This window comes from Corvus hawaiiensis, chromosome Z, assembly GCF_020740725.1.
Source record: "Corvus hawaiiensis isolate bCorHaw1 chromosome Z, bCorHaw1.pri.cur, whole genome shotgun sequence".
Lineage (NCBI taxonomy): Eukaryota > Metazoa > Chordata > Aves > Passeriformes > Corvidae > Corvus > Corvus hawaiiensis.
Genome location: NC_063255.1, coordinates 40,384,995 through 40,397,606, shown reverse-complemented (window position 1 = coordinate 40,397,606; position 12,612 = coordinate 40,384,995). Strand labels below are relative to the sequence as shown.

Genomic DNA, 12,612 nt, shown 5'->3' with positions numbered 1-12,612 from the left:
CTGAACATATTGAGCCCTAACCACGGTAAGGGTTGTGCAGGAAAAAACACACCTTTGCTTCCATACCAAACAGGAGAGTATGACCACAACAGAGAAGGGCGGCTTGAAAGAAGTTATAAGTGCAGCTGGGGAACTCCTGCAAGCACTGAGAGTGGCACCTCAGCTGATCTCCCTTACGCCCCTCCCAGCTTGGGGTTAGCGCCACATGTTCCTCTCCTCGCATGAGGAAATACATCATGAATGCCTGCAAGCATGACATGGGATGTGCATGCACTGGTGGGAGGAATGGGGGAAGAAAAATAAGATCATGGAACATAATCCCTAGAGGGGATGAATTAATGCCCTTTTGAAAGACTACTAGAGTGATGTGAAAGTCTAAGAGTTTACATAACTAACAGAATATATGACTAGATATTACAGAAATTTGATCCATCGCTATGTAGTTTATTCCAGAATCACAAACCCAGCTGTGTAGTCATTGATCTGGCAATATCATCTCTGGAGCACACCCAATCACAAGTGCTGCAACTCACAAATAATGTCTCCTGACAGACAAGACCCTCGAACATGGTGATGAAGTCAACAGCTCTCAGTGAACCAGCTGAAAGTGTAACTCATACACTAATCTGATGTGATAAGGGCCTAGATAAAAACTTCTGGTTAACTGAGGAATCCTCACCATGCTATGCACTTGAACTGTCAGACAGATATACCATACAATTCTATCATTGTGCCTCAGAGGACACTTGTCATAATACCTACTGTGGATCTTCAGAAAAGTTTTTATGGAAGAGGATGAGGATAAACAAAAAGATCTCCCACCTTCTACTAATTTAGAATCCATCAACACACATTTTTTTCAACTACTCATCTTGCTTATCTGTCTCAGGTAAGGAACTCCTTTTTATCTATCTTTGGTAATACCTCAGTACGCTTAATCTCTTTTCCCATGTGCTTTGACTGCAGAACTAACTTCCAGGATCATGTTGCCTCATTTCCCACTCAGCAAAGTTCTTTATTCCTGTACTTTCTTTCAGCAAACTGTAAGAAAAATTTTACCATGAGATACTATTTCCAAGCTGCTCAACTAGGGCTTTATAGATACATATGGTTAACTATATGGTTAAATATACTTTCCTGTCAGAAATAATTACAGAAAAGAATCTTTTGTCAATACTTCCCCCTCCCCCCCCCCCGGTAATAATCCCAGTTGTAAAATGCTTGTTTTGAGGGAAAACAACATTACATTTATGAGATTAGACATTCAATCTTCAGAAGAGCAAATTAATGGTAGGTTGAAAACACTGAAGAAAGAAGCCATCCAGAAGAATTGCTTGGACATAGCACCTACACCAGTGCACCCCAATGATATTTAATAAAAGCCAGCCACTGGCATCAGGGGAGGAACTCATTCTCTGTGTCATACAAGTTTCTGTCTCTTTGCCAAAGAAAAAGTTCCCAGCTCACAATTTTTTTGTAGTAGGGATTGATTTTTTTCTTTCTTTCTCTCTTTCTGAAGGTCGTTCAGTCCTTGAAAGACATACAAAATGCCTCACTAGCACCACCTAAAATAAAACCTCCATTTGATAGCATAGCCAGAACTACCTTTGCATTTGTAATCATCAGCTCACAAAATTACCACTATGGTCTTTTTTTTCACTCTTTTAAGAACAATTTATAAGAACACAGATATAAACAACAAGTCTTTCTGACTTTCTTTTAAATATCATCACAAAAGACCCAAAACACAATAGAAATTCAAATAGAGGGCTCTACAGACTTGTTCCATTGACCACAGCTGCAAAAAAGAATACAATAAAGCAACATACTTTACAGACCCCTTTGTTTCGCCTTTACTAGACTTCACTTTCTCCCTCACTGTGTCAGATTCATCTTCATCTTTCTGTCATGTGCCCAGACTTCTCATTCCCACACACTCAGCGGAGATCAAAGACAAGCTGACCTCACTTTTTACTGTTTTAGTAATTGGTCTGTTTTCCACATCTTTCAGTCGGGGAACATATTGACACACTATTAAAATGCATCCTTTTTGACTAAGCTGGGAACTCATCGTACATTTTTTCTTCTTAGCAGTAGTTAGTCTTAACCCTTTTAAGAGGCCCTCCCCTAAAATAAGTCCTAGGATGCTGCAAATGTTTCTTTCCATCTAGTAAATGGAAAGCAAAGCCCTGAATTACATCACAAATGACAACTAACTTTTTCTGGTGCAAACTCTGACCTTAGAGAAATTCTGTATATGTGTATTCAGGACAGAATTTGCTGTCTTCAATTTTTATAAAATTTTAGCTCTTGGCTGAAACTGAATGAAAAAAAAAGAGGGGTAAAAAAAGACTGCAGAATATGTGTTTATATAACTGAAAGATTTCTGATATGTTCCACAGTGGACAGCATTTGGGGAAAGCATTGAAAAGTCAGTGGATGCAGAGAATGTTTATGCACACTGATGAATTTCCCTCAGCTGCCCACATTGCCTCTTACAACTGAATGCAGAACCCATTAAAACAAGAAAGAAACAGAAGATGATGCTTAACAGGATCACCTGTATTCACTTTACTATGTGTAGTGGCAGATAAGAAAGCCATACAGTGGAAGCTACATTCTGTACACAAATGAGCACAGTTCTCCTAAGCAAATTTTTTCACAGAATGTGCCTTGTTAACAGGTATTTAAGCATCAAACCATAATTTTGGAAATAAACTCCTGTTCTCACACAGGTGGTTATGGAGTGGAAGGAGACCTGGCAAAAATTATGACGTGCAGTAACTTTCATAAATAGATAGTACAGCTGGTTCCCAGGTCATTGTTGCATCAGAAAGTTCTCACTTGAAATTCCTGTCACATTTAGAATTGAAGCAGAGCAATAACAAATATGAGGATGAAAACTATCAACTGGAAAAAGGAGGGAATATCTTTGAATATTATTGCAAAATAAGAAGTAAAGTAAGGTTTCTTACTCTCCTTTGAGAGTTGAAAACCTGCGCTGAACCTCTTGTAATTTGGGAGCAAACTAAGGCTACATTCCCCTCACCCAGATCATCTACGGGTACTACAGGCTTATGTGAAAAAAAAAAAAATTCTTAAAAAGTGTCTTAAGAAAGAGCTAGATCCAATGCAAAGCTGACATGCATATTCTAAGAAGCAAAGCTCTGACAGCTTTGTACCTGCTCTGCCAAAACTGACTGCAAAACCTCATGATGAAATTATTTTATAATGAACTTCTTTTTCAAAACTGGAGAAGTTACATAAATGAGCAGATGACACCAAAGAAGAAAAGGTACCTTGTCTTGCAGTAGAAGACAACTTTTTGGATTTCTCTTTCTGCCTGACACATGATTTCTCTTTCTGCCTGCAGAAAGAACTTTTAGGAAATAAAACAAGAAACAAGCCAGCATGGAAATTGGCAAGAGAGAGCCATCAGACATTTCAGTGCCCTTGCACCCTTCCTTGTAGGATGCAGCAATTATCCTTAGCCATGCATCCTAAGCACAAGAAAAGCAGCAAGCAGAAGGAAAGCAGAGAACAGGGGAGGACCACTGGGATTAGCTCAATTTCTTAGAACATGATAATGTCAAGGTTGTGGGTTCATCCTGGTATAGGCCACTCACTTAAGTGCTGGAGGAATTTCAAGATGATCCTTGTGGGGACCTTCCAACTCAGAATATTCTGTGATTCTATGATTCTCTAAAGACTTCACCACCAAGTGCACTGCTGCCACTAAATCAAACCCACCCACCTGCATGTGTTCTGTGAAGAACCTTAAGGAACGGGCTGAACTGAAAAATCAACAGAGAATGCACCAGAGTTAAGCAAAACTGTATCAAAGATCAAAACGAGACCCAGTAAACCAGGATATATTCTTTTAGAAAAGATGAAAGATTCCCTTTCTTACAAGGCATTTAAACTTCAGTGCAGGAGTGACACCCTGCTCTTATGCTGCCCAGTCTCACCAGCTGGTCTGTCTTCTCTAACCCTTCCCAGTTCTGCCCATCTTCTTCTTCACCATGCAATAGTAGGTGGCCAGCCTCAGTCAATGCAGGTAGGTAGCACACATCGAGGTACTCAGCAGCCAATCCTCTGAAGCTTTGTCCTTGTCACCTTCTCTCAACAGCAAACAGAAAACCAAATGTAAATGGACATCAGCTTCCATGCTCTGAGCATTCAGTCTGTATGTTGGGTTACAGGCATGGCAGGAGAGCAGGTACAAGCGGACAGCAGTGCACAGCTGTCAGAAAGCACCAAACTACTGAAGACGGGATGGCTGAAAGATGTTTCAATAATTCTAGACATTACTACCTATTTAAACACTGACCTCACTGAACCCCTGCAGTGCATACTTATACATGGCTGAAGATATTAGTCTTGAAATATTTAATTGAGAATCTCTCATAGCAATGGCCAATAGATAAAAAATGCTGACCATCGTCATGTAATCAGCTCATTAAAGGCATTTCCTTTTCTAGCTTATCCTGCTTCTTTGTTACATCTTACACATACACACCCCATGCTTTTTTTCTTTTTGTGCATGTGTGTTTGTACATGTACATACATGTATACACTTTGTATATAAATATAAAAAAAGATGTCAAGAAAAAGGACTAATGGATTCTAACATTATAGAAGGCCATTAGATAATTTGGCTGTCTTCATCATTTGGAACATACAATTTTATCCAATTAATGTCTCATACTTGCCAGCCTTATCTTTCGTAAAATGAAATAATTGCTTTATTTTTCTACAGCATGTCTTCAGACAAGGCAGTCAATCTTGATTTAAAGCTTTTAAAAAAAAAGGTTGAAAATATGCAGATTCTGATCTGGTTAATTCTACTGCATTATGAGCTTTACAAAACAAACTTGGAAAAAACATGCTTCAGTTGTACTGGCAACATAGCACCAAAGAGCACCATAATTTCCCACAAACGTTGTTACTAAAATAAAAATACTAAAAAAGAGAGCTACCTATCTAGAACAATCTCTTTTGATCAAAGGGATTTAATGAATGACTATGATCTATTTGACAGCATTCAAAAACTGTTATTTTAAAATGTATATATGCTGTCATATTTAATAATATTCACTTTATCACAAGCCAGAACACCTTCTAAAGTTTTAAGCACAACTTTCCTCAAAAAGTTTTAAGGTACAGTTTCATCCCTATTTCATTGAGTGCCTAAAACTATTATGACCAGTCAACTTGAAGCATCATATTGGGCAAATTTTTTTTTACAAATCAACCAATATACTAATCAATTTTTTTTTACAGATCAACCAATGTATTAAAATATACATGCACAACAATCTGTGTCAAACATCTCCCTTGTTCTTCAACATCGCCCTTCAAAATTATGCAAAACTTCACCATCTTGAAAGCGCCTCATAACTAAGCATCTGTGGAGATTATAGGTATTCTTTTTCAAAAAAGTATGAAAGGAGCCACAAACCATTCTAAAACTAGGAAAATCTCCTCCACCCTCCAGCAGCTGATGCAGAGCTAGAACCAAGGAATGAGTAAGGGGGGTGGATATCCTTTTTATACTGGCACTGGAAACACCCAGTAAGCTCACGTCAGACTAATGAAACAGAAGGCAGGTGGGCAGCTTGTCCTTGCATAAATTGTGCATTCCCTCCCGTGAAAACACAGGAAACCAGATGTTAGCCCTGGCTCTGTGACTGTCATGATTCCTGTCTCACTGTGCCACAAATTTTTAATGTTACCCTGTATCAGGAGGAAAAGCAGGCTTGGCTCCTCCTTCCCAGCAGAACCAAGGGAAATCCTCAGAGACATGCACTGAATGCTTAAGCTGAATTTTAAATTTGTCAAGTTCCTCAAAAAAATCTTAGCTAAGAAAACACAGAAAACAGATCCTGCTTACTGCAGGTGGCAATTCCATCCACTTTAGGCTCCTTTTGGTCATTTCAGTTGACTTCACCCTCCCTTTTCTGCCACTTGGAACTATGGGCTCTGCCAGAAAGCTTTGAAATTACCAGAAACCTAAAACATTAATATTCTTCTACCGCAAAAATACTATTTGTTAACGACATTGTGCACTTGAAAAAAACCCAAAAAACTCTGACAGATTAACTTAGAAATTCACATACTTTTTTCAGCTTGTTTTTCAAATCACTAAAAAAAATTACAATATTCCAAAACAAGTTGTGTAACAGGAACAGGTCTCAGCTTCTCAACTGCACAATCAGGTAGCAGCTGTCATACCCTTCTCTTGTTTCACACCACTCTCTGTTGTGGGTAATACCAGGGGATGACGATGATGGCTCCCATTATTGCATTAAAATTGTAGTGATATTTGATCTACTCTTGAAAGATTCATTTGCTATAAAACTGGGCAAGAATCTGTCGCTGAACTTAAAAAAAAATTTTTACATGGAAAACATCAGTCCCAAGCTAAGGGAAATGCACATATCCCCTCAAAACACCAGAAAGTGAGAAAAGAAGCCAACACACTGTGTAAATAGTTTACTTTTCTTAAAAGACAATCTTCCCATTTGGGGACTGATTTGTATATGCTTGAAAAAGAATAGCAAACATGCTGTGTGATATGCAGAAAATGAAATAGTGCAATCAAAACAGTATCAATAAACCATTAGCCTTCAACAGCATCCTGCCAGGACTACACAAATGAGAATTCAACTCAGCTTTTCTCCTGAACACAGAGATATTAACCTGTGTCAAGGACAAGGTTTCAGCTTTCCTAGTGCAATACTCTTCTGCCTACACCATGGAAAAGCAAACATCTAAAGGTCATTTAAATTACAGGTTTCAGATTTTAAATTGAAACATTAATCCCTGTATTACAAAATTATATCTGGTATACAAATCAGTACACCACATTCTATTGGAATAGTTTAATGGGTGCAGACAACAAAAAATAAACTACCAAAAACTGTTTGTTTTGCTGTGAACTTCAACATTGCTTTCAGCTGCACCTGCAAGACAACACAGAAGACTAACTGCTGTCCGAATTCTACACCAAATGTATAAACAGTCTTTATTCTGATAACCTATGACAAGCATGTGACAATCTTTTCCATTTAATAAATTTTTGTGCTTGGTAATCCAAGGTTTAATGACAAATTCCCTCGATTTAATGAATTATGTTTTGGCAGTTTTCTGCCTTACAACTTGTTCTCCTATAATGTGCAAAATTAGCTGTATTACACTCCTCACGTTTTGATGCCTATTTTGCTAGAGTGAGGAATAAGGTACTTTCAAACCCTATTCTGTTGTATTCTTCTAGCATTGAACACCCAAAATACAGCAAGAAAACCATCTGTATTATTAAGCTTCTTAATCTAATCATGCATCCATTCCATCCACTTAACAACAGTATTTCAGTCAGGAAGACAGTCTTGCTCCAGACCAGCCTGAACAATTAGCCCCTCTGCAGAGGGCAAATTCTTATTAACTTTTCATCTTAATAAGATGATTGTATCCTGGCAATGAAAAAAAACATAGGTATAACATAACTCCTCCGGAAAGGAGCTGCATTAAGGATGTAGGAGGAAATTTGTCTGGTAACAGCTGCTTCTCGGTTGCTAGTACATTCATGGAAAACATCTAAGTAATAAAGGTATATATTTGTTTTCTTTTTAAGACTGGATTTATTTACTCAGAATGAAAAGGTAAAGAGCAGCATCAGTGACTGCTAGAACATGTCTGCCCTCAGAAGCATGACTAGGGAAATACACTGGCTCTTTCCCACATACCTCCTAAGTTAATGAAAATCCTAATCTCACACTCACCAAAAGCATCACAGGGCAATTAGAAAGGCAAACTGGAAACTTTCTTGACTATACTGGCTTCTCAGAGAAGTTCACAGGTAATTCAAGGCCTTATTCAGACCATTAGCCACAGTCCAATATATCCTAAAGATCGCATAAAGGAAATATGGACAATATTTTTATGCCCCTGACAGTAATTTGTGTTACAACCCAGGACAAGCAGATGATTCCAGTGCTGAGACACTATTATACAGGGTAAGGTAGAGCAGAATCATCACAGAAAACAGAGAAGGAAAAGATTACTATGGGATGCATACAGCAACCGACTCTGCTTTGTCTTGGTAGAGTTTATTGTGGCTGGCTCTACACCAGATTTTCCAGTGACATGGTGGAATGCAAAGATAACATTCAAACATTCAATACTAACTCACTTCAGGGTGTGCCATGCCTAAAGAATGTAACAGTGAGAGTGACAGCAAAACCAGCATAAAACAACATACTGCTATCACCTCAGAAATGCCAGATTCTGGGCTAGCAATACAGACATTCAAGTTACCATGACAAATTTTTCATTGTTTGAAAAAATGCATGTGTGAGAAGAATATTGATAAATTCATTAAACCCTTCTAAATGAGTAAGTAGTATAACTGAGTATACTTTCAGATTTCCCTTTTCAAATATTAACTGAAAAGATTATTTCCTGCAAAAGATCGTATTTTAAAGTTATTTATTAGAAATCTTGGGTCCCACTGGAAAATCTCACTGGTTTTTTTAAAAAAGTCACAGCTTAATTCTGCAAGGGTCAAATGCTGCAGTAACTCTAGATTTGATGGAGGATGAATGAGCTATGAGGAGGAAAAAAGAAAAAGAACTATGCACCACACAGCATTTTGCAGTCTCAGGCTAGCATCTCAGCCTACAATGCAAGCTGCTCTTCACACACCACAAAAAGGCTCTTCCTGCTAATTTGTGGAGCTCAAATTCATACCCAAATCCAAAGGTCAAATATAGAGATCGCTGCATAAATTCTCTTGTCTTAGTCCCAATAAAATTCAATCTATAGGTAGCATGAGTAAGCCTGGGTCACCCTTTCTTGTGTTACCCTTTGCACACGCTTACATTTTTTTTTTAACCTCTATTTAATTTCTTTTTTGTTTTGGTGTGTTAAACATTGCAAAATGGCAGCACTGCCCATCACACAGACTTCCAAAGGTCTGAAACACATGCGCATATCATGGTAATGCCACACACATACATCTTGTGTCCTCAGGAAAAGATATAAGAGAGACAGATTTGCAAAGGGAAGATATGCAAACGGAAGATGTTTGCCTAGATTTGCAAAGGGAAGATGTGTGCCTAGATTACACTGCCACTAGCATGTCCTCTGGGCAGGGCAGTAAAAACCAGAAAAACTGTCAGCAGTCACAAGACTCATTAGTAGCATAGAACTGTACACCTGAAAGACGCAGGGCAAAGGCATAAATCTTTTTGCCAGCACCTAACCAGCAGCTAGGATGAATGATAAGGTTCAGCACTCAAGATGCACATGGATGTGTAGCACCCCAAGATAACATGGAGCTACCAAGGATGAAACAGCTACTGACTCTAGATTGCGGTATCCCTTTAACCTTAACTTGCAGCAGGAGCCTTTGAGAAGTTTACTATATTCCCAAAGGAAAGCCAGAAAAAGTAGGTTTGTTCCCAGTATCAATTGGTGCAGCCATGGGAAATTACATCAGAGCACTGTTCAGCAATGGTTTGAACCTGAACCAGTAAAACAAGAAGAACGAGATCTTCAAGGCAAAAGGATTGAGTAAATTATACAATGAAACAGAATGATTAAGCCTCATTTCTTCACTCTGCTTTCATGTATACCAAAGATGTCTGTGTATTAATTTCATTATTATTAAGTTTAGTTTTGAAGATTTTTAGAGATGAAAAAACTAATTAATTACTGCTCCTTGTATGTTCATTAGTTCAAAAGTAAGCTGACCAATAAGCTGCATAAATCTTAAACATTTTAAAAGTAGCAGGGCTTGTAATTTTCTTTGAAATTCCTTAGGAAACTTAGTAACACAAGGGATTGCTATTTTGCACAGCTCTTACACTCCTTGATCTTTCTTTCCAGGAAATGAGTTCCTCTTTATGTTTTAGCACACCTAATGCTACCAAAGACACTTCCAATGAGAGAGTGCACATTCTAAAAATTCAGCCTACAGGAACTTGATATTGATTTTCTTTATTAAAAATTTTAAAAGGAAAGAAAGCCCTTTGTATTTAGTACTTTGATGAATTTAGCTAATCCATTACTGAATATTTATTGAAAAATCATTGCTTAAAGTCAAAACATCAATCCATTCAAGTAAAATAAGAGAAACAGAAAATCCACCATTTCCAATCATTTAAATGAAAATCTAGAATTTAGAATCAATTTTTTCCTCTGCTAAACAAACATGAAGCTAATGGGTTGTGCGGGTATGATCTACACAGTAAAAATAGCAAATGAAATGCTTTCCCAGCTCAAAGTAACATTCTGACCACTACTGCAGTCATGCCTCCAGTGCACTGCCACTAACAGGAATTGCCCCAAGGCTTCACACAGCTCAGTGGTCATCTTACGACTTCTTCCTCATTTCTCCTCTGCATGTCATTGCACAAAGAGCTAACATGGAATAGCACATGCTCTACAGCTCATGGCAATTAAATACCTTGCTCTGATCTCAAGAGCAGATCTCCGTTTCTTTCACTGGAGGCTTGATGCTTGTGAATACCTTTAAAAAAAAACAAGAATAAAACACACACACACAAAACAACAAACAAACAAATAAAAACAAAAACAAACCTACAACAAAAAATAAAACATGCCAGGAAACTGAAAACTAGAACCGGTCAAAATTTAAAAAACAGCAAATGAAAAGCCACACAAGTATGGGGTGGATAGTAGAATTCTACTCGGATCATGCTTTTCCCTGCTCACTACTTGTGCCTGCTCATCAGGGAGGTTGGATTATAGGGACGTTAAAGGTCCCTTCCAGCCCAAACTGTTCTATGATTCTATCATGCTGTGATGATGATCTGTGTTAAGAACCTCTGCTTATAGCAGAAGTGACCATCATGGACAGCTAAAAGAACTGAGGCTGCTACTAAAATAGAGCAAAATTTGTTACAGACAGCATTGCTGCCAGCATGGCCTCTTTCCACATTTTCATGCTATATTATTACTGAACACTGGCACTGACCAGTTATGACTTGACAGTGCTTATACTTACAAAAACACAGGGAAATCTAATTACAAAATGTATTTACAAATGCAGATCAGAAATACTTGCTCCTTTCATAGGTCCTGACAGTTCCAAGCATTTTTAAAGATCACGTCAATACTGAGGGGAAGTAAAAAATGAAAATTTTGTAAATAAGTTCTAAAGATGATTTAAAAATATACAAGTAAAATTGATCACAGATATTTCTCAAATTTTTAAGACCTTGCATTGAATACATATTGCAAGTGAACATAAAAAAGCAAAATGCCTTATTGGGGGTTCTAGAAAGCCTAAAGCAACAGAAAATAAAGGTGGGGGAAGGGGGAATTCTCAGTATGTACTTCTTCAAGGTGATAAGATGAACAACAGAGAAAAAATGAATTAAACACCTTTATGATTCATGAGAGGAATTAAAATATTGTCTGGGCAGGAGTATTTCTCCTTTTTCATGTTCCCTTCTCCTCTCTACTTGTGTATTCACCATTCTAAGCTTGTCTGTACAATGAGATTGTTTAGCATTTCCTGCAACAAAAAAAGGAGGAAAAAAAAGAATAAAGTAATTTGTAATCTGCCTACTTACAGGTTGTGCACTAGATTCCCATTGATCTGTCCTACGGTTCACAGATTTACAAAGTAAGGAGGTGAAGCCATTGCTGCAGAAAGAAACTGTTTCTAATAAAAATATAAATATAAATTTTTTATAAAGGTAGAAAAGAGGCTCACCTCTTTTCTGAAATTATTACTTAATACATGGAGATTGAAAATGAATGAACAACTTCTAGCAAATTGAATGTGCAAAGAGTAAAGAGTGGAAACAGTCTTTATGTACACCATTGAAAGTTCATCCCTTAAACTTCTATAAAAGTGGTTTCCTCAGAGAGGAAATGCTCAGCATTTGCCTCCAGCTTTCAGCAGACTTTGAAACATGAACATCCTAGGTAAGAGCAACGTGTAAGACAGTGTCCCTTTGCAGGATCTGTATGCATCTTTTTGCAGAAGCCAGGTAAAGCAACATCTCCACACTTCATTACCAAACTGCCCATATATCACAACATTGTAAAAATGTATGATAAAATTCTATAGTCCTTCATTTTAGAGCCTAATACATGCCCCCATATTTGTCACATCTTGTAAATATTAATAGATGCAATTCTCTTGGAGCATCTTTGTGATGGCAATTAGTACAATGCTTCCTATTTCAGCCAGACAATTAAGGTATTTCTAGACAGTTGGAGAAACTGAGTTTGGGAGCCTGAGACGGAAGATTTCAATGGCTTCTGGTAAAGGCGAGTTCAACTTTGTCCACATAAATATACATCCTGAGAATTTGTGAGTCTCCAGTTTGGAAAACTGCAGCCACAGTACTTTTAAATTTGGAGTTTTTTCCTCTCTGAGGGGTTTTCCTAAAGTTAATGTAAGTGAATTTTCAGAGATACTCTCCGTACACAAAAATCCTTCCTTCACCTCTTCTGTCTCCACTACAAGCCAGTTCCCAAGGAACTACTCAAGCGTTTCCAAGAGGATGCTAACAGGGACAAGTACCTTGCTTGGCAGTGTAGGTTTATATTTGATGTTCACTTCCTCTCTCTCAT

At 37.8% G+C, this 12,612-nt stretch overlaps 1 protein-coding gene across 3 annotated transcripts in view; it reads right to left on the bottom strand.

The window, feature by feature from the left end:
- FRMD3 (FERM domain containing 3) overlaps positions 1-12,612 on the bottom strand; it is a 134,885-nt gene that overhangs the window by 82,923 nt on the left and 39,350 nt on the right. Inside the window, exon 1 of one of the 3 annotated variants that reach the window (XM_048292012.1) lies at positions 10,469-10,531. The exons of the other annotated variants lie outside the window; for them this stretch is intronic. The gene's annotated coding sequence lies outside the window, so the exon portion shown is untranslated. Of the gene's footprint in view, positions 1-10,468; positions 10,532-12,612 lie in introns of those variants that run through there. 3 annotated transcript variants of the gene reach the window in all.